General features: G+C 38.6%; 1 pseudogene; it reads left to right on the top strand.

Moving 5' to 3' along the window:
* The first annotated feature begins 1,574 nt into the window (after window positions 1-1,574).
* LOC113322150 lies at window positions 1,575-16,060 on the top strand (annotated as a pseudogene).
* Window positions 16,061-20,048: the final 3,988 nt, after the last annotated feature.

Genomic DNA, 20,048 nt, shown 5'->3' with positions numbered 1-20,048 from the left:
AGGTGCCCCTTATCCAACGTGGGGGTCCGTTTAGCAAATGTCCCTCGGGGTGCTCCGAGTAATTTTTCGAGCCGATTTTTTCCAAAATATTTATTTCCCAAAAACACTTACAAACACACAAAACACCATAATAAATACAAAATCGAGTACCAACAATACACAAAATTGAGGACAACTTAGACTAAAAAAATGTGTCTATCAGGTGAGTCATCATATGGCGAGTCTGAGTGACCTTATCTGGATGGATCCTGCTGGTACAAAGCAGTGTAGTCAAAATCGCTCTCCAAGGTCGATTACTTGTCGAGTAATCGCTACAGGATATATGATCGAGGCGATTTCCGATTTTTGGCGATTAAGGCTACGATTTTGCTGATTTTGACCGATATTTTAGTAAAACGAGTTAACGATTTTTTCGAATTGGCCTTGCATGCACTAATATCATAAAAGAAAATTTTCGTAACCCCTCAAAAGGGAGTTATCAATAGAAAAACCTCTAAATACATAATAAGTACGTTCAACATAGCAATATTATACACTTACTTACATGATAGTGTTAAGATTATAATTTTAGTTAGGTGCAAATCATGACTTATGAGCAGCAAAATATAAATCTTTGATAAATAGATTCCGAGTATTAGATCAATTTTGACGATTTCCAAGTCCGAACTTATTGCTCCTCGTTTCAAGCTCCCCAACCGAGTAGGACCGAGCAACGATTTCGACTACTTTGGTACAGAGCCAAGTGCAGACTTCGGTATGGAGCCTGATGGAGATAATCTAACAACTACTGCAACTAATTCTTGGCGAAGACCAAACATGTGCAGATCAAGCCAGGATCCGCCAGGCAGATGTACAGTGTACATTTCAGTATTTCTAACAAGGAAATTAATATTTTTCGACAACCAGGTACAGAGCGATAATTATCTAATGAAACTTCGTTTAATGTTTAAACAACATTGGTTCATTTCGCAAAATTAATATATTCAGCATGCGGAGATGGAGGTAATAATTAAATGCAACTTGCAGAAAAAAATAATTAGATTTGAAATGCGGTTTCATTAGTTTACTAGACTTGTGATGGTTGCATAGCTGGCGATCAGACATTTTCGATCGAAAATATCATTTTCTTAATTGAATCGATTATATCTTCTATTTGTATTTATTTCCATTTATGTTGATTCCAGGTATGGGCACTGACACGCGCCACGATTAACACAAACGGGACAGGCTATATTGTATTTGAATAATCAAAATGATTTTCCTGTTGTTACGAACTTGATTGATGATATGATTTTATGACACAAACTGGACAATTTCTTTTCCATCTTCTTCCATGATGAATCTTCTGTCCATTAACAATTTTGTTAGTCAGTCAGACGGCTGATTATGAATTACTGTCCAAATTAATATATGGCGATGATACTCGCATTACCTACACATCAGAACAAAGTCAAATGCATTAAAACTATATAAAATGATGACAAAAGATGGGCATTGCACAGTAATAAATCTGGAGCAAGCACTGCACTAGCTAGCTGGTTTTGTATTGCGCATACTGAGAAAAAACTTTCGCAATGGAAAGAAGAGTCGGTATCATTGGTGGAGGAATCAGTTGGTTATTAGCTTGCAAATATGTTCTTGAGAAAGGTTATCAACCCATTGTTTTTGAATCACAACCTGGTCTTGGTGGAGTTTGGACTCGCACAGTTGAGACAACAAAACTTCAAACACCAAAACCAGCCTATGAATTTTCAGATTATCCATGGCCTTCTTCCGTTAAAGAAGTTTTTCCAGATCAAAATCAAGTTATGGCGTATTTAGAATCGTATGCTAACCATTTCAATTTATTTCCGTACATCAAATTCAATACCAGTGTTGTCGACATCGACTATGTAACACAACAAGGCCAAGACATGCTTTCATGGAGTCATTGGGGTGGCGGAGATGGGAGTATCGGTAATCTCAAAGGTAAATGGGAAATTACTACTACTACTACCACTACTGTTCAAGAACATCAAGTTCATGAAGTAGAATTTGTGATTCTTTGCGTCGGCCGGTTCAGTGGAGTTCCGAATATTCCTAACTTCCCACCAAGTAAGGGTCCAGATGCTTTCATCAATGGTAAGGTTATACACTCTATGGATTATTCTGCAATGGATAATTCTGATGCTGCAGCATTCGTCAAGGGAAAACGAGTTGCAGTGGTTGGATATCAGAAATCAGCTTTAGACATTGCTAATGAATGCTCCATAGCTAACGGTAACTTTCATACTTCGTGCTTGATAACTTATTGAATTTTTACTGTCCGATCTCCGCATGTTATTATGGCTTTACAACCCTTGAATATTACTGCGTTCTGACAGTAGATACTAATACAATTGCAGGGGTTGAGAATCCGTGTACATTAATATACAGATATGCGCATTGGAATGTACCGGATTATCTTCCATATGGTGTATCTCTTGCTTCACTGTACCTTAATCGTTTCTCTGAACTTTTGCTCCATAAGCCTGGCGAAGGACTGCTTCTTAGTCTCCTAGCTACAATTCTTTCACCTCTGGTAAAATCTTGCTCATTAAGTTTATGCTAGAATTTTTGTCATTAAACATATTTATGAATGTGCATTCTTGATTAATTATGATAGAGATGGGCGTTTTCTAAATTTGTCGAAAGCTACATCAAATCCAAGTTTCCCCTGAAGAAATACAATTTGATACCGGAAATAGCTTTTTACAACAAATTGCATCTTGTTCGATCTCAACTGCACCGGAGAAGTTCTACGATAAGATAGAAGAAGGAAGCATTGTTTTAAAGAAATCCAAGGGGTTTTGCTTCAACAAATACGGGTTGGTGTTTAATGATGATGCGATGGCACCTCTAGAAACTGATATTGTGATCCTCTGTACCGGTTATAAGGGTGACGAAAAGCTCAAAAACATCTTTAAATCACCAAAATTTCAAAACTACATCATGGGTTCTTCAAACTCCACAGTTCCGTTATACAGGTATCTATGTGTTGTATATATCAAGGTAAAGAAACTTATGTGTTTTTGTTTTTCCGTGGATTCCAAGGAGAGACAAGAATGAAAATATTTATACTATCAATATTACATGTAGAATATCTACATGATTACATATTTAGGGAAAACTCTAAATCCTAATTGATTGTGATACAAACTTGTTTCCTTATCTAATGAGATTCTCATAACTGTCAATGAGAACATAATATCTTTTGGTGTCGTCACAATATCTTTGGTGTCGACACAATATCGTTGACACGCCCCCTCAAGCGAAAGTCTGTGGCAACAAGATTGAGCTTGTCTCGTAGAAATGCAAAACGGGTTGTAGAAAGACCCTTGGTTAGAATGTCAGCAATCTGGTCTTGTGACGAAATGATCCGCACAATGAGTTGTCGCTTCGAAACCATGTCTCGTACAAAATGAAAATCTATTTCAACATGACGACTGCGAGTATGGAAAACTGGATTTGCAGTCAAATATGTAGCTCCTATGTTGTCGCACCATAGAGTAGGAGGAGATGTTAGAGGAATGCTGAGCTCACGAAACAATGATCTGAGCCACACCACCTCAGTTGTTGCATTTGCAATGGCTCGATATTCAGATTCAGTGCTCGATCGAGAGACTGTGGGTTGTTTCTTTGAGCTCTAAGAAATAAGATTGTTGCCATAGTAGATAGCATAACCCCCTGTGGATTTGCGATCATCCAAAGAGCCTCCCCAATCAGCATCTGTAAAGATGGATAACAGCGGTGGAGAGTTGTGATAGAACTGCAACCCATAAGTGAGTGTATGTTTCAAATAACGTAGAATTCTCTTAACCAAAGCCCAATGTTCTGTGCATGGATTATGCATGAACTGACATGCTTTATTTACCACAAAAGAAATATCTGGACGTGTTAACGTCAAATACTGAAGTGCTCCCACAGTGCTACGATACATGAAAGGGTCCTGAAAGGGTTCACCTGATTGTTTTGTGAGACGAGTATTGGCAGCAATAGGTGAAGAAATAGGCTTGGCGTCTTTCATGTTCGTCCTTGTCAAGAGGTCGACAATATACTTTTGTTGAGATAGAACCAAACCCTTCGAATTTGTGGTAGCTTCAAGACCCAGAAAATAACTGAAAACACCCAAGTCTTTTATCGCAAACTCTCCACTAATTAACGAAATCAAATGTGAGACGATTACTGAATTATTGCCCGTAACCAGTAAATCATCAACATATACCAAAAGATAGACAACCACCTTGCGTTCTTTATAGATGAACAAAGAAGGATCAGTTTTAGACCCCTGGAAGCCAATTGTTAGTAAAAACTGATGGAGCCGAGTGTACCATGCCCTAGGAGATTGTTTTAACCCATAGATGGAATTTCTTAGTTTACACACATGTGTAGGATGAGATGAATCGACAAACCCTGGTGGCTGGAGCATATAAACTTCATCATCCAGATACCCATTGAGAAATGCGTTATTTACGTCAAGTTGTCGAATAACCCATTTACTAGATACAGCAAGTGCTATAATGGTTCTCAAAGTTGCGAATTTTACCACTGGGCTAAATGTGGTCGTGTAATCAACTCCATATTGCTGGTTAAACCCCTTCCCAACTAGTCTGGCTTTACGACGAAGTATAGTGCCATCAAGATTGCGTTTTAAGGTGAAAATCCACTTGTTGCCAAGAACGTTCATAGACGGAAGGCGAGGAACTAAAATCCAAGTTCCCTGTTGAAGTAGGACGTTCAATTCATCAATCATTGCCTTTCTCCATTCGAAGTATTTAAACGCCTGAGAGGCACATGTTGGTACAACCTCACTTTGCTGAATCGTAGCAGAAAGAACCAGTGGATAACGAGTCCCAGCAAGCACTCTCTTCTTGGATATCCCTGATTTTGAACGTGTGTGCATCCCTTGAGTGGTGACAGTAGTGGTAGAGGTTGTTGTAGAGGGAGGAACTGTTGGAATAACATCTTCCAGTTGAGGTGCAACAACATCTGTGGATGGTAATACAGGACCAGCACTTGAAGTTGGAGATTGTTGTGGAACTGGAGGCATCGGTGTTTCAGCTACAGGTGCGATAACAGTGGGCTGTTGATTGGAAGCATGTACATCCAATGATGGAATCTGTATAGGAGTTACCGGCAATGGTGCAGGTGGAGAAGATATTGTACCTGCAAATGGGAAGAGAGACTCTTCAAATACACATGCCGAGCAATAAAAATTCTTCTTTGAGTTGGTTCATAACACTTGTAGCCATGGTGCCGTGAGCTGTAACCCAAGAAGATACACCGAATGGATCGATAGTTAATCTTGTGTTTGTTGTACGGACGTAGGTAAGGGTAACATGCGCAACCAAACACTCTAAGAAACTGATAATCAGGTGTTCTTTTAAATAAGACTTCAAAAGGCGATGAGTTACGCAGTGAAGGGGTGGGTAGTCTGTTGATGAGGTATACAGCAGCCTCGAAGGCATGATCCCAAAAATGAGTAGGAGTATGGGAATGAGCCATGAGCGTGAGACCTGTATCAACCACATGCCTATGTTTTCTTTCCACTGCACCATTCTGTTCGTGTGTATGAGGACATGACACACGGTGTGCAATCCCAAAAAGAGTAAAGTATTGTTCTAGTTTTTGAAATTCACCTCCCCAGTCAGATTGAACTGATTTGATAGTGCGAGAGAACATGTTTTCGACCATTGCTTTAAACTTATCGAAAATTCGGAACACATCTGATTTAAAAGTGATCGAGTAAATCCAAGAATATTTCGAAAAATCATCCATAAATAGGACATAGTACTTTGAACCAGACGTTGATATAGTAGGTGAAGGATCCCAAACATCTGTAAAGATTAAATCTAGAAGAGCTTGAGAAATGGAGTGAGTCATTCGTAGTGTTTGTCTATGACTCTTACCCAATTGACAAGCTTCACAGAAAGTAGAACACCTACTGTTACTCACAGGTAACTTATTTTTATTTAAAACTATTTGCACGATCTTATATGCTGGATGTCTGGTAGGTTTCTAAAAAGACCTACAAACTAATACCGCAAGTGCACGGTGTCGATTGAAGCTAATGTGCAAATACGGGTCGATCCACAGAGACTTGGGGTGTTATGAAGTTTTCCTAGCTATCTCTAACTGCTAACAGAGCATGAATGGACTGAAATGAGAGCTGTGAGAAGTGAACAAAATCAGAACTAACAGTTATAGCAAAAGTGAAAATATGAAAATTAAAATTTGAAAACAGGACATGAAAGAAAATTAACAAGAACAGGACATGGAAGATGTGAATGTGGATGGGAATGAAGTGTATGGAGATGGATGAGAATTCTCTTTCACCTAGCTAGTTAGCATAGGATAAATCCTTGTCATGTGGCTAGTTAACTACCTAAAGTCCTTGGATTAACCCCTAGCATTGCCTATCTGATTAAAGCATAAACAATCACAGGTCATTTAGGTTTCTAGGTCTCTAACTAATATGGCTGGTTAATCCCTTAGAACTACCACCGACCCCTAGCATTAGTGGTCTTCTTACAGCACCACTAATCACAAGTCAGTTGAGCTTTTAGGAATCTAACTAGCCTAAGCTATTTTGAGTTCAACAAAAAACTAACCTAATGGCTAACCATCATTGCTTAAGGGTCTTCTCACCCTAGTGTGGATTCAGAACAAGTTTAACATAATAAATATTTGAAATTGAAATTAACTGAATTATGAAATTGAAATTGAAACAACATCATGAAATTAACCCAATTAGGGGGTATCTCGGATGACCCAAGAACAGTTTTTGCATTCTCTACAGCTTCCCTTTTATAGTTTTTCAAAAATACAAAACCCTAATTTTTTGGGGAAAATCAAATTCTCTCACCAATTTCCTGAATTGAGCTCGACCCATGCTTCTTGATGTCCCTCTGCTCCTCCTCTAGCTCTTGTTGCGCTGTTGGCCTAGCCCTAGACTTCTGTGAACCCTAGCTACTCTCACTGTCGAGTTTGTAGCATCAGGACTCGATGCTACAGACGAGAAATGAAGAGACAAGGGTGGTGATGGAATACTGAGTTTGTCGGGGGAAGGTGGTAGTGGTGGTGTTCGAGATGAAGGTGGAAGAAGTTGCAGGTCTGTTGGGGGATGGCTGTTGCAGAGAATTTGGGGAGAAGAGAGCTCGATGGATAATGAGATTAGGGTCTGTTTGTTTGGGGTGTAGGTGTTCGGTTGCTAGGGTGTGAAGCGGGGATAGCGAACTTTGATGAACATCGAGTAAAGAGCGTTGGATGATCCCATATAGATTGAATCGAACGGCTACGATGGAGAGGTATGTAGCGACCGTTGGATTATGAGATACAACAAAATTGACGGCTTCAGATGGAGTTAGGTACTATGGTGTTTGACAGGAGCTTCGGATTTTGATGCACAATGATGAGGCGACCGTTGGATGACAAGATGGATCCAATCTGACGGCTCTCATGGAAATGGGTATGGATAATGGAAATGGATTTGGGTAAGGGTTTTGGGCCTTGGGTATGCCAAGCCCATATCTTCTTTAAGAACAATTCTCCCTCTTCAAGCCCACTTCTAGTTGATCCGGCTCTTGCAAACATCATTCTTTGCTTCCTCCTAGCGAGAGTCTTTGCCGTTCCTTTGCTCTTTTCGCTCCGTGAGATAACCAGGCTTTATTTAGTACCTAAAAATGCAAAATTAATTAAGAAAAGTATTTATTCTTGAAAACAACGAAAATACAGAATATGGGATAAAATGTAGAATTAATGCACAAGAGATGAGTTAAATGCCAAGAAAAATATATAGAAATATGCACTTTTTAGCACTCATCAAATACCCCCAAACCTGAATTTTACTTGTCCTCAAGTAAAACAAAACTAAGGAAATCCTACCTATACCACTGTCGCTGGTCTCTCGATTGCATTTAGCGAATGCAATAAGCCTTTTAAACCACTAAGTGTCCCTAGTGGACGAGTGAAGTCTCGTGAAGGTTTGCTTAGAACGTACCTACAAAGTTCTAGGTCAAAATATAAGCTCAGATTCCATCAAATGTGACTTGTGCAAGTCAGTTTAAGCTCACAGCAAAATGGAGATGTCAATCTAGCTATCCAAGGCACAATCCTAGCACTGATAACAAATAAATACATGTGATAAGAGTGTAAAGTGTATCTAGACATGTGTAAAGAAAGATCGGATGTTATGACTACTAATCACCAAGAGATAGTTTCTCAGGCTAAGAACCAAGGTCGAAATCTAGCTAGCTGTCCGGACTTTACGAGAATTGTGAATGAGTAGGAGGTGTTTCACAATTACTCGCGTTGTACATCAATGGAATACATCCTCCTTGCTTATTACAATGAAACAACAAAATGACTATTTACATGACTTTTATTTACATTGACTACTCTCTTTTATTTTTGGAACAAGAGAGGATGGAATTGATAAATACTTGATTGATTTTTTCATTTTTTTCATTCTTTTTTTTTCATTCTTTTTTTTTTTTTCTGAATATATACATCATTTTTTTTTTTTTTTTTTTTGATAAGGAAACACTTTTGATACATACACAAAAGGAAACAAAAGATTACATGACACTTTGCAAGAGGTAGCCCTTTTTGATGCACCCAGTTAAATTCGATGGTTGTCTTTCTTAATGTAACCTCCACCTTCTATCCCAACCAACCAAAGAACAAGCTAGTCAAGTTTCGTTCAGTATTCTAAAGTGATTGGCAACTAAAACTTCCGATAGAACACCTCAAGGATGAGGCTATACATGTATTGGTAGATCGTGCGCGTGCAAATTTCTTATCACTATGTGAATTGTGCTAGAATCAGGGTGCCTAAATATCTAGACTAAGACTCCTAATAATTACATATTTGCACAAGAGCCAACATTTCAAGGTAAATGAGCTCCATTTTTATGTTTTTTTTCAATTTTTAATTTTTAATTTTGATTTTTTTTTTCATTTTTTTCAAAAAGGAAGAGTTCTTGTTTTCAATTATGGCATATTATCAAAGTATCTACTTTTCACCCCCAAACCTAAACTAAACATTGTCCTCAATGTTTCAAAATATGAACAAAATTATAATACAACATATGAAGAGGATCATGTTGAGTAGAGAAAAAGGAAAGAGAATACCCGATTTCGGCGAAAGCAATATTAGAACTCCGTTATTCAAGGCAAGAATCCAACATATGTCAGCCGAGATCATATTGGATTAGCAAAATATATACAAAAGGAACAAAAGGGTTTTAAGAAATTTTATCTACTGGATTATATACAAAAATTCACCATACACTAACAATCTAAAGAGTTGAGGATCAACCCAAAAGACAAAGTGTAGAGGTTTCAACAGCTTCACACAATAATAAAGAAGGCATGAAAGTGAACTGTGAAACAAAATGAGCTACCCCCAAACCTGGATTTTTCAACGGATAAAATTTTGGAAACAAAATCTCGCAGTTTTGGGGGTTCATCATGTACAAGGTCTAACTCAAAGTGAACTGTGCTAGGGACGGGCAAACATGCTAATTCCAACTGTGGTTCCTCAAATGTATTATACTTAGAAGCAAAATAGTCCAAAAGGACTTGGGAAGCACACAGTTCCAAACCTAGATTAGGGACTCTCAGAAAACGGTTTGACAATATGGGTACAAACCAAATCTAGGTTGGGTGGAAGGCCATCAGATTGTGACTTATGTAGGACGATAGGCACATCATTACTAATCACATCAACATCTCCTAAGTCTTCTACACGTGTCACAACATGCTCACAATCATCAAACAAATTGGCAAGATCACAATCAGAGTCATCAACATCATCAACAAATTTATTCTCATGCATCGGCAAATCAGGAGAAATATCACAATGTGACCTAGGTAGAGAATCAGACACATCAAATATTTTCATGCATATTAGCATTAGTGTCTACAGAAGATTCAACTATTCCTATGTCATGCTCATCTTCACAGAATAATTGTACGAATCCCATGTCAATATCAAAATCATATGAATTACAATGAGTATTAGAAAAACAACATTCATGAAGGTCGAGGGCGAGAAGCCATATGTTATTGAACCAACAGGTTCCACAATATTTTCATGTTCTTCTAACATATCATCATAATCATCATCATGGTAGCATGCATATTGGTCCTCATTAACAGTGGTGGTGTCATTAGTCGATTCATGTTCCTCTAAATTAGGTTCATATTCAACATCATTTACATGAATGGGACTAGACACTTCATTAGGGACAACATACATTTCCTCATGAATTTCCTCCTTTTGTAGGTGAAGCAAAATCTGATCTAAATATGCATGAATTCGTGATGTAGATCTATCAAAGTTTTGCTTACTGAGTCTTAAAGCTTCTGTGGTGGAGTCTAAATTCATGGGAGTACAAAATTCTTCATGTTCAAATTGTGGTGAATGGTACATGTGTGCATGGTCATTAGGGTTTACAAAATATTGATCGCAACCCTCAAAGGATTGATTATGGTCCCAATGACTACCATTCTCACAATTTATGGGCATTTCATACCTTGGATTTTCTCTAGATTGCCTAAAATTATGCAAAATATGACAATTCTCAACAGGGTGGTCTAAACTACCACATGCGGGACATGCATAGATTTCAGGTTGCCTAAGAAAATTAGATGTGACAGATTCCTCATGTGATTGCATTTCTAAAGCTGCGATTCGAGCTTCTAATTGATCGATCAGTGATGATTGTGAGTGAGGCACTAGCAAAATGTTCATTTTCACGTTGTGGTGAATGATGCATGTGTGAATAGTTATTAGGGTTCATGTATTGAGGCTCGGGACTTTGAAAATGTCCATAATAATTCCTATAACTATTGACATCATGGTCTATGGGAGGTTCATAACGTGGAGTATGTCCATACGCAAGTTCTCTAAGGGATTTGTTGTATTCCCCAACTGTAGACCAAGATCTAGACATGATTTGGCTCAAAAGCTAAGTAACTATGTTACAAAGCCCAAAATTTGGTTTTTAATGGGTTTGGATTTTTGGGAAAAATTTGGTTTTTATGGGTAACATTTGGTTTTGTCGGGTTTGAAAAAGAAATTTGGTTTTTAATGGGTTTTAGAAAATTTGGACTTAATGGGAAAAGAAAACACTTTGGTTTACTGGGTTTTGAAAACTTTGGTTTTAGACTTTGAAGACAAAGCCCATTTGGGAGCTTTTGGTTTTGATGGGAGCAAATTTGGTTTTAAAGAGGTAGAAAAAATTGGTTTTTAATTGGGAGCAAAAATTTTGGTTTTAGTGTTGGGAGCAAGCCCACATTGGTGGGAGAAATTGCTTTGCCAAGGGAAGGTGAACTAAGCCCACAATGTGTATGCAAACTGAAGCCCAAGGTAGATTTTGAAATAGCCCAACTGTTGCTTGTTTGGTCTGAGGCCCAGTTGGGCTTTTAAAAGTTCAGTTTTTCTAATTTAAAACTACAGGCCCAAATCAATCTAACACCACAAGCCCACAAGCAATTAAACAAACAAGCCCACAATTAATTAAGATTGCAAGCCCAACAGAAAAATGGAAAAAATTATTACATGCCCACAAATTAAAAATGGAAGCCCACAGGTTGGGTTCTCTTAATGGGTTTAGGCTTACTTGCTTAAGCACAGCCCAGCTGCTCAGTTTGGTTTCAAAAGCCCAGTTGGGCTTTGGTCACAGCAGCAGCAGGACCAGCAGGAGGTAGCAGCAGCTTGCCTTTGCACAGCAGCAACAGCTGAGGCACAGTAGCAGGACCAGGAGCAGCAGCAGGAGAAGCAGCTCAGCAGCAACAGCAGCACCACAAGTTCAGCAGCACCACAACAGCTACAGCAGTAGTCTTGGCAGCAGCAGAGGCTGGCAGCAGCAACAGGAAAGAGGAAGAAAGTAGCAGCAAGTGGCAGGCCCAGCTGCAACTCAATCAGCAGCAACAGCAAAGGCTCAGCCAAGCAAAACAGAGTCACAACAGCACAGCAACAGGAGCACCTGGAAAGCTCAACAGAAGCTGTCAAGAACAGCAAGGGAAAATGATGCAAAGATGAAAATGCAAGTTATGATGCACTAAATGCTTATACTAAGATGCAAAGACTTCACTACACGACACCAAGTCCCCGGCAACGGCGCCAAAAACTTGGTAGGTTTCTAAAAAGACCTACAAACTAATACCGCAAGTGCACGGTGTCGATTGAAGCTAATGTGCAAATACGGGTCGATCCACAGAGACTTGGGGTGTTATGAAGTTTTCCTAGCTATCTCTAACTGCTAACAGAGCATGAATGGACTGAAATGAGAGCTGTGAGAAGTGAACAAAATCAGAACTAACAGTTATAGCAAAAGTGAAAATATGAAAATTAAAATTTGAAAACAGGACATGAAAGAAAATTAACAAGAACAGGACATGGAAGATGTGAATGTGGATGGGAATGAAGTGTATGGAGATGGATGAGAATTCTCTTTCACCTAGATAGTTAGCCTAGGATAAATCCTTGTCATGTGGCTAGTTAACTACCTAAAGTCCTTGGATTAACCCCTAGCATTGCCTATCTGATTAAAGCATAAACAATCACAGGTCATTTAGGTTTCTAGGTCTCTAACTAATATGGCTGGTTAATCCCTTAGAACTACCACTGACCCCTAGCATTAGTGGTCTTCTTACATCACCACTAATCACAAGTCAGTTGAGCTTTTAGGAATCTAACTAGCCTAAGCTATTTTGAGTTCAACAAAAAACTAACCTAATGGCTAACCATCATGGCTTAAGGGTCTTCTCACCCTAGTGTGGATTCAGAACAAGTTTAACATAATAAATATTTGAAATTGAAATTAACTGAATTATGAAATTGAAATTGAAACAACAACATGAAATTAACCCAATTAGGGGGTATCTCGGATGACCCAAGAACAGTTTTTGCATTCTCTACAGCTTCCCTTTTATAGTTTTTCAAAAATACAAAACCCTAATTCGAAAACCTAATTTTTTGGGGAAAATCAAATTCTCTCACCAATTTCCTGAATTGAGCTCGACCCATGCTTCTTGATGTCCCTCTGCTCCTCCTCTAGCTCTTGTTGCGTTGTTGGCCTAGCCCTAGACTTCTATGAACCCTAGCTTCTCTGACTGTCGAGTTTGTAGCATCAGGACTCGATGCTACAGACGAGAAAGGAAGAGACAAGGGTGGTGATGGAATACTGAGTTTGTCGGGGGAAGGTGGTAGTGGTGGTGTTCGAGATGAAGGTGGAAGAAGTTGCAGGTCTGTTGGGGGATGGCTGTTGCAGAGAATTTGGGGAGAAGAGAGCTCGATGGATAATGAGATTAGGGTCTGTTTGTTTGGGGTGTAGGTGTTCGGTTGCCAGGGTGTGAAGCGGGGATAGCGAACTTTGATGAACATCGAGTAAAGAGCGTTGGATGATCCCATATAGATTGAATCGAACGGCTACGATGGAGAGGTATGTAGCGACCGTTGGATTATGAGATACAACAAAATTGACGGCTTCAGATGGAGTTAGGTACTATGGTGTTTGACAGGAGCTTCGGATTTTGATGCACAATGATGAGGCGACCGTTGGATGACAAGATGGATCCAATCTGACGGCTCTCATGGAAATGGGTATGGATAATGGAAATGGATTTGGGTAAGGGTTTTGGGCCTTGGGTATGCCAAGACCATATCTTCTTTAAGAACAATTCTTCCTCTTCAAGCCCACTTCTAGTTGATCCGGCTCTTGCAAACATCATTCTTCGCTTCCTCCTAGCGAGAGTCTTTGCCGTTCCTTTGCTCTTTTCGCTCCGTGAGATAACCAGGCTTTATTTAGTACCTAAAAATGCAAAATTAATTAAGAAAAGTATTTATTCTTGAAAACAACGAAAATACAGAATATGGGATAAAATGTAGAATTAATGCACAAGAGATGAGTTAAATGCCAAGAAAAATATATAGAAATATGCACTTTTTAGCACTCATCAATGTCCCAGCCGATGATGCCATACTTCTTGTGTTGTCTTCTCTCCAATTCCAATAAAAGCCTTCCTTGTTTTATCAGTCACTGTTGAAGGAAGGTGGTATAATCCATCTTTACTCTTGCCGGCTAGAAGAACTTTCCCCGACATACGTTCCTTGATATAGAAAACATCAGGATAAAATTCAAAATAAGCATCATTGTCTCGAGTAAATTGTTGGACTGATAATAAATTTTTCTTAACTGTAGGAACATGAAGTATATTACTCAGTAACAACATCATTGCCGTTGTATTTAGCTCGGTTTTGTATGTTTCTCAAGTCATGAGTAACATGATGGGTTGCTCCTGAATCAGGGTACCAAGATGGATCCACATAGTTGTAACCAGGAACATGAGTTGTTATATTTTCAATGGCTTGGTCAGCACGATGACCCCCTTCATTATAGCGACTATAGCAATTGATGGAATAATGACCATATCTGTTGCAGATCTGACATACAGTAGGAGGGGAGGTTGGAGGGAGATAACTAGGGTGGTTGTTGAAGCCACCACGACCATGTCCACGACCACGGCCACGAGTATTAAAACCTCCACCTCGATTTGACATCGGCTGTTGTTGATTGCGGTTTTGATTTTGAGCAGCAGAAGATGGTTGCCTCTGAGTATTGTTAATAGCAGGAGCAGCTAGTTCAGCAACATGTTGATCTGCTAAACGGATTTCATGGCTAAGCAAATATCCTTGGAGGTCAGCAAACAAAACAGGTTCAGAACGTGTGGTCATAGCAGTAACAAAAGGAGCATATTCAGGACCTAGTCCATTCAACACATATAAAACAAGTTGTGAATCTGAGATTGGCTGAGAAATAGCAGCTAAACTGTCAGCATAAAACTTCATTTTTGTAAGGTAATCAAGGATATTCAGGGCTCCCTTCTTGGTGTTTACCAACTGCAGCTGGAGCTGCATCATACGAGCTTGAGATTGAGAAGCAAAAATTCTTTCCAGTCGTTCCCACGCCTCTTGAGAGGTCGTTACTCCAAGAATTTGAGTGTGCACGCTTTGTGATAGAGAAGATAGAATACCACTAAGCAACAATTGATCCTTTTGCTGCCAGGTTAAGAAAGCTGGATTGGGGCTTTCGATAGTCTCCTATGAATCTGGTACCTGTATCATGATAGTTGCAGGTGGACGGGGATGAGTTCCGTCGAGAAAACCCGTGTAGTCATGGCCACGGACAAAAACCATTATCTGTGATTTCCATAGCAAATGGTTGGTATCATCCAACTTAATGGTTAGCACATGATTGAAGTTGAAGGAAGAAGCCATTTGAAGGTAAAAGAAATTTTTTTTTTGAAGTTATTGATAACCACAGGTTATCGTGATACCATATCAAGGTAAAGAAACTTATGTGTTTTTGTTCTTCCTATTCCAAGGAGAGACAAGAATGTATATATTTATACTATCAATATTACATGTAGAATATCTACATGATTACATATTTAGGGAAAACTCTAAACTCTAAATCCTAATTGATTGTAATACAAACTTGTTTCCTTATCTAATGAGATTCTCATAACTGTCAATGAGAACATAATATCTTTTGGTGTCGTCACAATATCTTTGGTGTCAACACAATATCGTTGACAAGATAAACTTCCTTTTTACTCCATTCAATACGTATTCTTAATTTTGCGCATTCATTTACATGGATGATATTTACGCAGAGAATGCATTCATCCGCGAATTCCACAATTGGCAGTAATTGGGTATTGCGAGAGTGTTGCGAATTTGTACACATCGGAAATGAGGTTCCGATGGTTGGCACATTTTCTGGATGGTGGGTTCAAGTTGCCAAGTATAAAGTAAATGGAGAAAGATGTGTTGCAGTGGGAAAAATATATGAAACGTTACTCTGGTCAGTACTATAGGAAATCTTGCATTGGCATATTGCATATTTGGTACAACGATCAGCTGTGTAAAGATATGGGTTGTAATCCTACGCGGAAGAAGGGACTCTACGCAGAGTTGTTCGAGCCTTACGGACCAATGGATTACGCAAATCTTGCTCCTCGTAAGAATTGATCGATAGGATTCTAAACACTGTTATCACAAGACATCCACAAATTCTCATAATCACCATCATACAAGCACATTCCATGTTGTCATCAGTGTGATCGTCGCGTATTATTTCTCACTGTTTTTGCTTCTTTTTTTTTTTTTGTGGTCTCGCTGTCATGAGAGAGGAGTTTCTATGTTGCTCCTTCCTATAAAATTTCACTTTTGCTTTCATTTCATTTTTCTTTGTTGGTTCACCCTTGTATTATTTTTCTTCTTTTAATTCAAAATGTTAAAGATATTGGCATTTTCCCCCTACTAAAAATACACAGAACAGGTTGACGTTTCCATAAAATTTGTGTTCGGTCATCCAGGCCTCAACGGGATATGGATTTCACCATTTTCTAATGGTCTTCGTCTAGTCTATGGCCCAAATGCATCAACTGAACAGATTTGTCTTTAGACAATAAAAATTGGGCCCAATAATTATTAACCTAACTTCTCAATCACAGTTCATAATGAATGATTTTTTTAGGAATCATGGTTTTTTTGAGGAGACCATGGTCTTATTAGGTCACCTTCCCTATAGTTATAAGGGATGTCCTAGAACATTGAAATGACTAACCTATTCTTAATCTAATTTAATTTAAAACCAACATAATAACCACCTCTCTCTCTATATATATATATATATATATATATGACCACCACCATCTCCCACCACCGCCGATTACCACCACCACCACCAACCACCGATTACCACCACCACCACCAACCACCATCGCCGATTACCACCACCACCACCACCAACCACCGATTACCACCACCGCCCACCACTGCCGATTACCACGACCACCACCTCCAATTATCACCACCAACAACCACCGATTACCACCACCACCACTATATATATAACTTAATTTAAAACATTAACAAAGATATTTTCACAAACCCATTACTTGTCATTCGTTTTTGGTTGAATAAATGAGAACTAATCATCAAAATGAGTTGAAAATGGAAGTTCCAGAGAGGCTTAATGGAGTTTTTTTCAGTAAAAAGTTCGGTTATCACAAATTATTTTTTTCTTCACCGAACTCAAAGTTCGGTTGATTCGCAAAAAAATACTTTTAACTGAACTCCTTGTATTAGAACAATACAAGTCCATAGGTTCGGTTCGTTCGCAAAATTATTAAGTTTTCTTTGTAACTGAACTCTACCTATAAGCGCAGTTCGGTTGATTCGCAAAATATGTTGAAGTTTGCGAACCAACCGAACTTCTAACACTAGGTTACTTTTAACCTGAAGTTCGGTTGAGAACTTGGTTGCGTTGAAGTTTGCGAACTAACCGAACACACAAGATGTACTCAAATAAATTGTCAAGTTCAAAGTTCGGTTACCTACCAAAACCTCCATTAACGAGCGAGTTCGGTAACCTGCGTGTTTGGAAAACGTAACCGAACTACACTTTCAGGTGTGTTCGGTTACATGTTCTTGACATATGGTAACCGAACTACAATTTCAGATGTGTTCGGTTACATGTTGTTGACATATGGTTAACCGAAGTGGCCCAAATTTACATAAAAAATTTCATTTTTTTTGAAAGTTTGGAGCAATTCAACCAACATTATCTAAGTTTGAAGCATACCTGGGTACCCAAATACCCTTCCTCCGGTTGTGGTTGGTAAAATCCATCGTTTTTGATGTTTTCCTTCTTCATCTTCTCTAACTTTACTCTCTCAAATAATTCTACTTCTTTAAAAAAAAAACTCATCTGATTTTTTAATCTCACTAATTATTACACTAACTATTATTAACACTAGCTAATCATCACCCAAAATTAATCAAGAGGGTAATTTAGGTATTAATATAAATATCTAGATAAGGGGTGACCTAGATTTACTTCTAATGTCTTTACCTAAAATAAAATCATGGTCCCAAAAAAAAACCATGGTCCCCAAAAAATAGTTCTTCGTAATTCATACGGTAATTCAGTCATATCGCAGTTCATACTTGTTTAGGTTCTAGTGTTTTTCGAGATAAGAATAGCTTTCTAGTAGTACTTGAGAGTTTTTGGTTGGCGTTTGAGAATGGGCAAGGCAAGAGAGCAAGCCGGGGCCAACCCTAGGAAAAGGAAAGCAGTAGACAACACGAATGGAGGTATCATGACTGAAAAAAAAGAAGAAGAAGAAGAGAAGAAGAAGCCACAATGATGGTGATGATGTTTCAGATAGAAATAGTAATTTCGGAACCGAGGCAATAGTATGCGAGATACTTAGTAGATTACCAGTCAAGTCGCTGATGCGTTTCAAGTGTGTATCTAAAGGTTGGAAGTCGCTGATTGTGAAAGATCCATACTTCATTGATTTACACCATGCCCGATCAGAAGCACGTCCACATCTCTATGTTGTAATGCATGAGAAGCCTCAAAAAAATAAACTGTGGCGCACTTCAAGACGTCCTCCATGGATATTGACTGGCGACTTGATTGAAGGCAAAGACAATGCATCCGCCATTATTCACACCACATGGAAGACAAATTCAATTACTGGGCGTCCCGGCAAACCCCGTAAACGTCCTGGTAGAATTTTAGGACCAGTAAATGGTCTGATCTGCTATGTTGTCAAAAAAGTGTCTACTATTTATGTATTTAATGTCAGCACCAGAAAAGTAACACGATCGGTGATAAAACCAGTTTCCTTTATACAGAAAGGAGAGAGGTTAATGCGCCGTATATTTGGATTTGGATTCGACTGTGCAACCAAGGAACACAAAGTGATCTCTGTGTCGGTGATTAGTCGGAGACAACGTTATTTTCAAGTTTGTCATGTCTTGACTGTAGGCACAGGAAATGGCAGCTGGAGAGAATCACTCATGATAAGTTCCCCTATCTCAGTGCCCTAAGAACTAAATCTGTTTGTGTGAATGGTTCCATATACTGGAATAATAAGAGAATGTGGAAGAATTATTCTCAGTATATTCCTGAAGTCCAATTATTAGCATTTGATGTTGGAAGTGAGAAATTCAGAGCATACCAGTCCCTTTTAATATCCTTTACGATTTTCGGGCTCACAAAAAGTACAGTGTTAGCATAGACCAGCATCTTGATTTAGTAGAACTGAATGGGAATGTAGCCCTTTGGTATAGAATGGATAATACCACTGTCAGGCTGTGGATATTTGATGACGACTATCACAAGGAAAGTGAAACTATTATTGATGTCAATTGGACCGAAGAGATTATCGTATTACCTTTCCAATGTGATTCGAATTGGAGTCTTTATTTTTGTGGTGTTGCAGGAACAGACCAGATAATCATGGAATCTTATAAAAATCATAAGTTGTCTGCTCTTTATGTTTACAACCTGAAAAATAAGATTTTCAAGACGATCGAGATCAGTGGGACCTTCTCAAATTCATATTCTTACGGTAGATCCTTCTTATCAACTTACCTTGAAAGCCTTTTGCCGGTTAAAAGGAAGCTGCAGCGCCACCAGAAGCAGCTGAGTAGGGCTGAACATGGTTTTGGTTTTCCGCTGGAACCGGACCAAACCAGACCAATTAGGAAGAAACCAAACTGAACCATTTACTAATGGATTGGTTACGGTGTAGAAAGTGGAAAACCGATAGTGTTGGTTTTGGCTTGGTTTGACCTCTAAAACCGAACCAAAAACCATTGGAAAACTGATTAATTTTTAAACTTAGTTTCTACCGTCGATTTACAAGTATTAGATTCTACCCATTGATTTAGAGGATAAATAGAAACCCTAAATCTGATATTTCATTATGATACTCTCCCTCTTTCTCTTTCTCCTTCTCTCAACCGCCTCCCTTCTCCACCCCCAACTACAGCTGTTGCTACTCGACTTTTTTCTTCCCGTCTTCCTTCTTTTTTATTTGTCAATAACTAAATTAAGATATATTATATATCTTCTTTTGATCTCTAGAATTAGAGTAAGCTTTAACTATTCTTGATATTTTTTATTTTTTTTGTCTGTATATTTGTGTAAACAAATACT

This window comes from Papaver somniferum, chromosome 1 (genome assembly GCF_003573695.1).
Source record: "Papaver somniferum cultivar HN1 chromosome 1, ASM357369v1, whole genome shotgun sequence".
Classification (NCBI taxonomy): domain Eukaryota; kingdom Viridiplantae; phylum Streptophyta; class Magnoliopsida; order Ranunculales; family Papaveraceae; genus Papaver; species Papaver somniferum.
This window is presented reverse-complemented; position numbering and strand designations above follow the sequence as displayed.